Here is an 8,347-nt window from a genome sequence, read left to right as displayed (position 1 = left end):
TCTTGTCTTGTCTTGTCTTGTCTTGCCTTGTCTTGTCTTGTCTTGTCTAGTCTTGTCTTGTCTTGTCTAGTCTTGTCTAGTCTTGTCTTGTCTTGTCTTGTCTTGTCTTATCTTGTCTTGTCTAGTCTTGTCTAGTCTTGTCTTGTCTTGTCTTGTTTTGTCTTGTTTTGTCTTGTCATGTCTTCTCATGTCTTGTCTTGTCTTGTCTTGTCTTGTCTTGTCTTGTTTTGTCTTGTCTTGTCATGTCATGTCATGTCATGTTGTGTTGTGTTGTTTTGTCTTGTCTTGTCTTGTCTTGTCTTGTCTTGTCTTGTCTAGTCTTGTCTAGTCTTGTCTAGTCTTGTCTAGTCTTGTCTAGTCTTGTCTTGTTTAGTCTTGTCTTGTCTTGTCTAGTCTTGTCTAGTCTTGTCTTGTCTTGTCTTGTCTTGTCTTATCTTGTCTTGTCTTGTCTTGTCTAGTCTTGTCTAGTCTTGTCTAGTCTTGTCTAGTCTTGTCTTGTCTTGTCTTGTCTTGTCTTGTCTTGTCTTGTCTTGTCTTGCCTTGTCTTGTCTTGTCTTGTCTTGTCTTGTCTTGTCTTGTCTTGTCTTGTTTTGTCTTGTCTTGTCATGTCATGTCATGTCATGTTGTGTTGTGTTGTTTTGTCTTGTCTTGTCTTGGGTTGTCTTGTCTTGTCTTTTCTTGTCTTGTCTTGTCTTGTCTTGTCTTGTCTTGTCTTGGGTTGTCTTGTCTTGTCTTTTCTTGTCTTGTCTTGCCTTGTCTTGTCTTGTCTTGCCTTGTCTTGTCTTGTCTTGTTTTGTCTTGTCTTGTCATGTTATGTTGTGTTGTCTTGTCTAGTCTTGTCTAGTCTTGTCTTGTCTAGTCTTGTCTTGTCTTGTCTAGTCTTGTCTAGTCTTGTCTAGTCTTGTCTTGTCTTGTCTTGTCTTGTCTTATCTTGTCTTGTCTTGTCTTGTCTTGTCTTGTCTAGTCTTGTCTAGTCTTGTCTAGTCTTGTCTAGTCTTGTCTTGTCTTGTCTTGTTTTGTCTTGTTTTGTCTTGTCATGTCTTCTCATGTCTTGTCTTGTCTTGTCTTGTCTTGTCTTGTCTTGTCTTGTCTTGCCTTGTCTTGTCTTGTCTTGTCTTGTCTTGTCTTGTCTTGTCTTGTCTTGTCTTGTTTTGTCTTGTCTTGTCATGTCATGTCATGTCATGTTGTGTTGTGTTGTTTTGTCTTGTCTTGTCTTGTCTTGTCTTGTCTTGTCTTGGGTTGTCTTGTCTTGTCTTTTCTTGTCTTGTCTTGTCTTGTCTTGTCTTGTCTTGTCTTGCCTTGTCTTGTCTTGTCTTGTCTTGTCTTGTCTTGTCTTGTTTTGTCTTGTCTTGTCATGTCATGTCATGTCATGTTGTGTTGTGTTGTGTTGTTTTGTCTTGTCTTGTCTTGTCTTGTCTTGTCTTGTCTTGTCTAGTCTTGTCTAGTCTTGTCTTGTCTAGTCTTGTCTAGTCTTGTCTAGTCTTGTCTAGTCTTGTCTTGTCTAGTCTTGTCTTGTCTTGTCTAGTCTTGTCTAGTCTTGTCTAGTCTTGTCTTGTCTTGTCTTGTCTTGTCTTGTCTTATCTTGTCTTGTCTTGTCTTGTCTAGTCTTGTCTAGTCTTGTCTAGTCTTGTCTAGTCTTGTCTAGTCTTGTCTTGTCTTGTCTTGTTTTGTCTTGTTTTGTCTTGTCATGTCTTCTCATGTCTTGTCTTGTCTTGTCTTGTCTTGTCTAGTCTTGTCTTGTCTAGTCTTGTCTTGTCTTGTCTAGTCTTGTCTAGTCTAGTCTTGTCCAGTCTTGTCTTGTCTAGTCTTGTCTTGTCTTGTCTTGTCTTGTCTAGTCTTGTCTTGTCTTGTCTTGTCTTGTCTTGTCTTGTCTTGTCTTGTCTTGTCTTGTCTTGTCTAGTCTTGTCGTGTCTAGTCTTGTCTAGTCTTGTCTAGTCTTGTCTTGTCTTGTCTTGTCTTGTCTAGTCTTGTCTAGTCTTGTCTAGTCTTGTCTTGTCTTGTCTTGTCTTGTCTTGTCTTGTCTTGTCTAGTCTTGTCTAGTCTTGTCTTGTCTTGTCTTGTCTAGTCTTGTCTTGTCTTGTCTTGTCTTGTCTTGTCTTGTCTTGTCTTGTCTTGTCTAGTCTTGTCGTGTCTAGTCTTGTCTAGTCTTGTCTAGTCTTGTCTAGTCTTGTCTTGTCTTGTCTTGTCTTGTCTTGTCTTGTCTTGTCTTGTCTTGTCTTGTCTTGTCTTGTCTTGTCTTGTCTTGTCTTGTCTTGTCTTGTCTTGTCTTGTCTTGTCTTGTCTTGTCTTGTCTTGTCTTGTCTTGTCTTGTCTTGTCTTGTCTTGTCTTGTCTTGTCTTGTCTTGTCTTGTCTTGTCTTGTCTTGTCTTGTCTTGTCTTGTCTTGTCTTGTCTTGTCTTGTCTTGTCTTGTCTTGTCTTGTCTTGTCTTGTCTTGTCTTGTCTTGTCTTGTCTTGTCTTGTCTTGTCTTGTCTTGTCTAGTCTTGTCTAGTCTTGTCTTGTCTTGTCTTGTCTTGTCTTGTCTAGTCTTGTCTTGTCTAGTCTTGTCTTGTTTTGTCTTGTCTTGTCATGTCATGTCATGTCATGTTGTGTTGTGTTGTTTTGTCTTGCCTTGTTTTGTCTTGTCTTGTCTTGTCTTGTCTTGTCTTGTCTTGTCTTGTCTTGGGTTGTCTTGTCTTTTCTTTTCTTGTCTTGTCTTGTCTTGTCTTGTCTTGTCTTGTCTTGTCTTGTCTTGTCTTGTCTTGTCTTGTCTTGTCTTGTCTTGTCTTGTCTTGTCTTGTCTAGACTTGTCTTGTCTTGTCTTGTCTTGTCTAGTCTTGTCTTGTCTTGTCTAGTCTTGTCTTGTCTTGTCTTGTCTTGTCTTGTCTTGTCTTGTCTTGTCTTGTCTAGTCTTGTCTTGTCTTGTCTTGTCTTGTCTTGTCTTGTCTTGTCTTGTCTTGTTTTGTCTTGTCTTGTCTTGTCTTGTCTTGTCTTGTCTTGTCTTGTCTTGTCTTATCTTGTCTTGTCTTGTCTTGTCTAGTCTTGTCTAGTCTTGTCTAGTCTTGTCTAGTCTTGTCTAGTCTTGTCTTGTCTTGTCTTGTCTTGTCTTGTCTTGTCTTGTCTTGTCTTGTCTTGTCTTGTCTTGTCTTGTCTTGTCTTGTTTTGTCTTGTTTTGTCATGTCATGTCATGTCATGTTGTGTTGTGTTGTTTTGTCTTGTCTTGTCTTGTCTTGTCTTGTCTTGTCTTGTCTTGTCTTGTCTTGTCTTGTCTTGGGTTGTCTTGTCTTGTCTTGTCTTGTCTTGTCTTGTCTTGTCTAGTCTTGTCTTGTCTTGTCTTGTCTTGTCTTGGGTTGTCTTGTCTTGTCTTTTCTTGTCTTGTCTTGTCTTGTCTTGTCTTGTCTTGTCTTGTCTTGTCTTGTCTTGTCTTGTCTTGTCTAGTCTTGTCTTGTCTTGTCTTGTCTTGTCTTGTCTTGTCTAGACTTGTCTTGTCTTGTCTTGTCTTGTCTAGTCTTGTCTTGTCTTGTCTTGTCTTGTCTAGTCTTGTCTTGTCTTGTCTAGTCTTGTCTTGTCTTGTCATGTCATGTTGTGTTGTCTTGTCTAGTCTTGTCTAGTCTTGTCTAGTCTTGTCTAGTCTTGTCTTGTCTTGTCTTGTCTAGTCTTGTCTAGTCTTGTCTTGTCTTGTCTTGTCTTGTCTTATCTTGTCTTGTCTTGTCTTGTCTAGTCTTGTCTAGTCTTGTCTAGTCTTGTCTAGTATTGTCTAGTCTTGTCTTGTCTTGTCTTGTTTTGTCTTGTTTTGTCTTGTCATGTCTTCTCATGTCTTGTCTTGTCTTGTCTTGTCTTGTCTAGTCTTGTCTTGTCTTGTCTAGTCTTGTCTTGTCTTGTCTAGTCTTGTCTAGTCTAGTCTTGTCTAGTCTTGTCTTGTCTAGTCTTGTCTTGTCTTGTCTTGTCTTGTCTTGTCTAGTCTTGTCTAGTCTTGTCTTGTCTTGTCTTGTCTTGTCTTGTCTTGTCTTGTCTAGTCTTGTCGTGTCTAGTCTTGTCTAGTCTTGTCTAGTCTTGTCTTGTCTTGTCTTGTCTTGTCTTGTCTTGTCTTGTCTTGTCTTGTCTTGTCTTGTCTTGTCTTGTCTTGTCTTGTCTTGTCTTGTCTTGTCTTGTCTTGTCTTGTCTTGTCTTGTCTTGTCTAGTCTTGTCTAGTCTTGTCTAGTCTTGTCTAGTCTTGTCTAGTCTTGTCTTGTCCTGTCTTGTCTTGTCTTGTCTTGTCTAGTCTTGTCTTGTCTTGCCTTGTCTTGTCTTGTCTTGTCTTGTCTTGTCTAGTCTTGTCTTGTCTAGTCTTGTCTTGTTTTGTCTTGTCTTGTCATGTCATGTCATGTCATGTTGTGTTGTGTTGTTTTGTCTTGCCTTGTTTTGTCTTGTCTTGTCTTGTCTTGTCTAGTCTTGTCTTTTCTTGTCTTGTCTTGTCTGGTCTTGTCTTGTCTTGTCTTGTCTTGTCTTGTCTTGTCTTGTCTTGTCTTGTCTTGTCTTGTCTTGTCTTGTCTTGTCTTGTCTAGTCTTGTCTTGTCTTGTCTTGTCTTGTCTTGTCTTGTCTTGTCTTGTCTTGTCTTGTCTTGTCTAGTCTTGTCTAGTCTTGTCTAGTCTTGTCTAGTCTTGTCTAGTCTTGTCTTGTCTTGTCTTGTCTTGTCTTGTCATGTCTTGTCTTGTCTTGTCTTGTCTTGTCTTGTCTTGTCTTGTCTTGTCTTGTCTTGTCTTGTCTTGTCTTGTCTTGTCTAGTCTTGTCTTTTCTTTTCTTGTCTTGTCTTGTCTGGTCTTGTCTTGTCTTGTCTTGTCTTGTCTTGTCTTGTCTTGTCTTGTCTTGTCTTGTCTTGTCTTGTCTTGTCTTGTCTTGTCTTGTCTTGTCTTGTCTTGTCTTGTCTTGTCTTGTCTTGTCTTGTCTTGTCTTGTCTTGTCTTGTCTTGTCTTGTCTTGTCTTGTCTAGTCTTGTCTTGTCTTGTCTTGTCTTGTCTAGTCTTGTCTTGTCTTGTCTTGTCTTGTCTTGTCTTGTCTTTTCTTGTCTGGTCTTGTCTTATCTTGTCTGGTCTTGTCTTGTCTAGTCTTGTCTTGTCTAGTCTTGTCTTGTCTTGTCTTGTCTAGTCTTGTCTAGTCTTGTCTAGTCTTGTCTAGTCTTGTCTTGTCTTGTCTTGTTTTGTCTTGTCTAGTCTTGTCTAGTCTTGTCTAGTCTTGTCTAGTCTTGTCTAGTCTTGTCTAGTCTTGTCTAGTCTTGTCTAGTCTTGTCTAGTCTTGTCTAGTCTTGTCTTTTCTTTTCTGGTCTTGTCTTGTCTTTTCTTGTCTGGTCTTGTCTTGTCTTGTCTGGTCTTGTCTTGTCTAGTCTTGTCTTGTCTAGTCTTGTCTTGTCTTGTCTTGTTTTGTCTTGTCTAGTCTTGTCTAGTCTTGTCTAGTCTTGTCTAGTCTTGTCTAGTCTTGTCTAGTCTTGTCTTTTCTTGTCTTGTCTAGTCTTGTCTAGTCTTGTCTAGTCTAGTCTTGTCTTGTCTTGTCTTGTCTTGTCTAGTCTTGTCTAGTCTTGTCTAGTCTTGTCTAGTCTTGTCTTGTCTTGTCTTGTCTTGTCTAGTCTTGTCTAGTCTTGTCTAGTCTTGTCTTGTCTTGTCTTGTCTTGTCTTGTCTTGTCTTGTCTTGTCTTGTCTTGTCTTGTCTTGTCTTGTCTTGTCTTGTCTTGTCCTGTCTTCTCTTGTCTTGTCTTGTCTAGTCTTGTCTAGTCTTGTCTAGTCTAGTCTTGTCTTGTCTTGTCTTGTCTTGTCTTGTCTTGTCTTGTCTTGTCTAGTCTTGTCTTGTCTTCTCTTGTCTTGTCTTGTCTTGTCTTGTCTTGTCTTGTCTTGTCTTGTCTTGTCTTGTCTTGTCTTGTCTTGTCTAGTCTGGTCTAGTCTTGTCTAGTCTTGTCTAGTCTTGTCTTGTCTTGTCTTGTTTTGTCTTGTCTAGTCTTGTCTAGTCTTGTCTAGTCTTGTCTAGTCTTGTCTAGTCTTGTCTAGTCTTGTCTAGTCTTGTCTAGTCTTGTCTAGTCTTGTCTAGTCTTGTCTTTTCTTTTCTGGTCTTGTCTTGTCTTTTCTTGTCTGGTCTTGTCTTGTCTTGTCTGGTCTTGTCTTGTCTAGTCTTGTCTTGTCTAGTCTTGTCTTGTCTTGTCTTGTCTTGTCTTGTCTTGTCTTGTCTTGTCTTGTCTTGTCTTGTCTTGTCTTGTCTAGTCTTGTCTTTTCTTGTCTTGTCTTGTCTGGTCTTGTCTTGTCTTGTCTTGTCTTGTCTTGTCTTGTCTTGTCTTGTCTTGTCTTGTCTTGTCTTGTCTTGTCTTGTCTTGTCTTGTCTTGTCTTGTCTTGTCTTGTCTTGTCTTGTCTTGTCTTGTCTTGTCTTGTCTTGTCTTGTCTTGTCTTGTCTTGTCCTGTCTAGTCTTGTCTAGTCTTGTCTAGTCTAGTCTTGTCTTGTCTTGTCTTGTCTTGTCTTGTCTTGTCTTGTCTTGTCTTGTCTTGTCTTGTCTTGTCTTGTCTTGTCTTGTCTTGTCTTGTCTTGTCTTGTCTTGTCTTGTCTTGTCTAGTCTTGTCTAGTCTTGTCTAGTCTTGTCTTGTCTTGTCTTGTCTTGTCTTGTCTTGTCTTGTCTTGTCTTGTCTTGTCTTGTCTTGTCTTGTCTTGTCTTGTCTTGTCTTGTCTTGTCTTGTCTTGTCTTGTCTTGTCTAGTCTTGTCTAGTCTAGTCTTGTCTAGTCTTGTCTTGTCTTGTCTTGTCTTGTCTTGTCTTGTCTTGTCTTGTCTTGTCTTGTCTTGTCTAGTCTTGTCTAGTCTTGTCTAGTCTTTTATTTTCTTGTCTTGTCTTGTCTTGTCTAGTCTTGTCTTGTCTTGTCTTGTCTTGTCTTGTCTTGTCTTGTCTTGTCTTGTCTTGTCTTGTCTTGTCTAGTCTTGTCTTGTCATGTCTTCTCATGTCTTGTCTTGTCTTGTCTTGTCTAGTCTTGTCTTGTCTAGTCTTGTCTAGTCTTGTCTTGTCTTGCCTTGTCTTGTCTTGTCTTGTCTTGTCTTGTCTAGTCTTGTCTTGTCTTGTCTTGTCTTGTCTTGTCTTGTCTTGTCTTGTCTTGTCTTGTCTTGTCTTGTCTTGTCTTTTCTTGTCTGGTCTTGTCTTGTCTTGTCTAGTCTTGTCTAGTCTTGTCTTGTCTTGTCTTGTCTTGTCTTGTCTTGTCTTGTCTTGTCTTGTCTTGTCTTGTCTTGTCTTGTCTTGTCTTGTCTTGCCTTGTCTTGTCTTGTCTTGTCTTGTCTTGTCTTGTCTTGTCTTGTCTTGTCTTGTCTTGTCTTGTCTAGTCTTGTCTTGTCATGTCTTCTCATGTCTTCTCATGTCTTGTCTTGTCTTGCCTTGTCTAGTCTTGTCTTGTCTAGTCTTGTCTAGTCTTGTCTTGTCTTGTCTTGTTTTGTCTTGTCTAGTCTTGTCTAGTCTTGTCTAGTCTTGTCTAGTCTTCTCTAGTCTTGTCTAGTCTTGTCTAGTCTTGTCTTTTCTTGTCTGGTCTTGTCTTGTCTTTTCTTGTCTGGTCTTGTCTTGTCTTGTCTGGTCTTGTCTTGTCTAGTCTTGTCTTGTCTTGTCTTGTCTTGTCTTGTATTGTCTTGTCTTGTCTTGTCTTGTCTAGTCTTGTCTTGTCTTGTTTTGTCTTGTCTTGTCTTGTCGTGTCCTGTCTTGTCTTGCCTTTTCTTGTCTGGCCTTGTCTTGTCTTGTCTTGTCTTGTCTTGTCTTGTCTTGTCTTGTCTTGTCTTGTCTTGTCTTTACTTGTCTTGTCTTGTCTTGTCTTGTCGTGTCTTGTCTTGTCTTGCCTTTTCTTGTCTGGCCTTGTCTAGTCTTGTCTAGTCTTGTCTAGTCTTGTCTAGTCTTGTCTAGTCTTGTCTTGTCTTGTCTAGTCTTGTCTAGTCTTGTCTAGTCTTGTCTTGTCTTGCCTTTTCTTGTCTGGCCTTGTCTAGTCTTGTCTAGTCTTGTCTAGTCTTGTCTAGTCTTGTCTTGTCTTGTCTAGTCTTGTCTAGTCTTGTCTAGTCTTGTCTTGTCTTGCCTAGTCTTGTCTAGTCTTGTCTAGTCTTGTCTAGTCTTGTCTAGTCTTGTCTAGTCTAGTCTTGTCTTGTCTAGTCTTGTCTAGTCTTGTCTAGTCTTGTCTTGTCTTGTCTTGTCTTGTCTAGTCTTGTCTAGTCTTGTCTTGTCATGTCTTCTCATGTCTTGTCTTGTCTTGTCTTGTCTAGTCTTGTCTTGTCTAGTCTTGTCTAGTCTTGTCTTGTCTTGTCTTGTTTTGTCTTGTCTAGTCTTGTCTAGTCTTGTCTAGTCTTGTCTAGTCTTGTCTAGTCTTGTCTAGTCTTGTCTAGTCTTGTCTAGTCTTG

The sequence above is a fragment of the Zeugodacus cucurbitae genome, chromosome X (genome assembly GCF_028554725.1).
Source record: "Zeugodacus cucurbitae isolate PBARC_wt_2022May chromosome X, idZeuCucr1.2, whole genome shotgun sequence".
Lineage (NCBI taxonomy): Eukaryota > Metazoa > Arthropoda > Insecta > Diptera > Tephritidae > Zeugodacus > Zeugodacus cucurbitae.
This window is presented reverse-complemented; position numbering follows the sequence as displayed.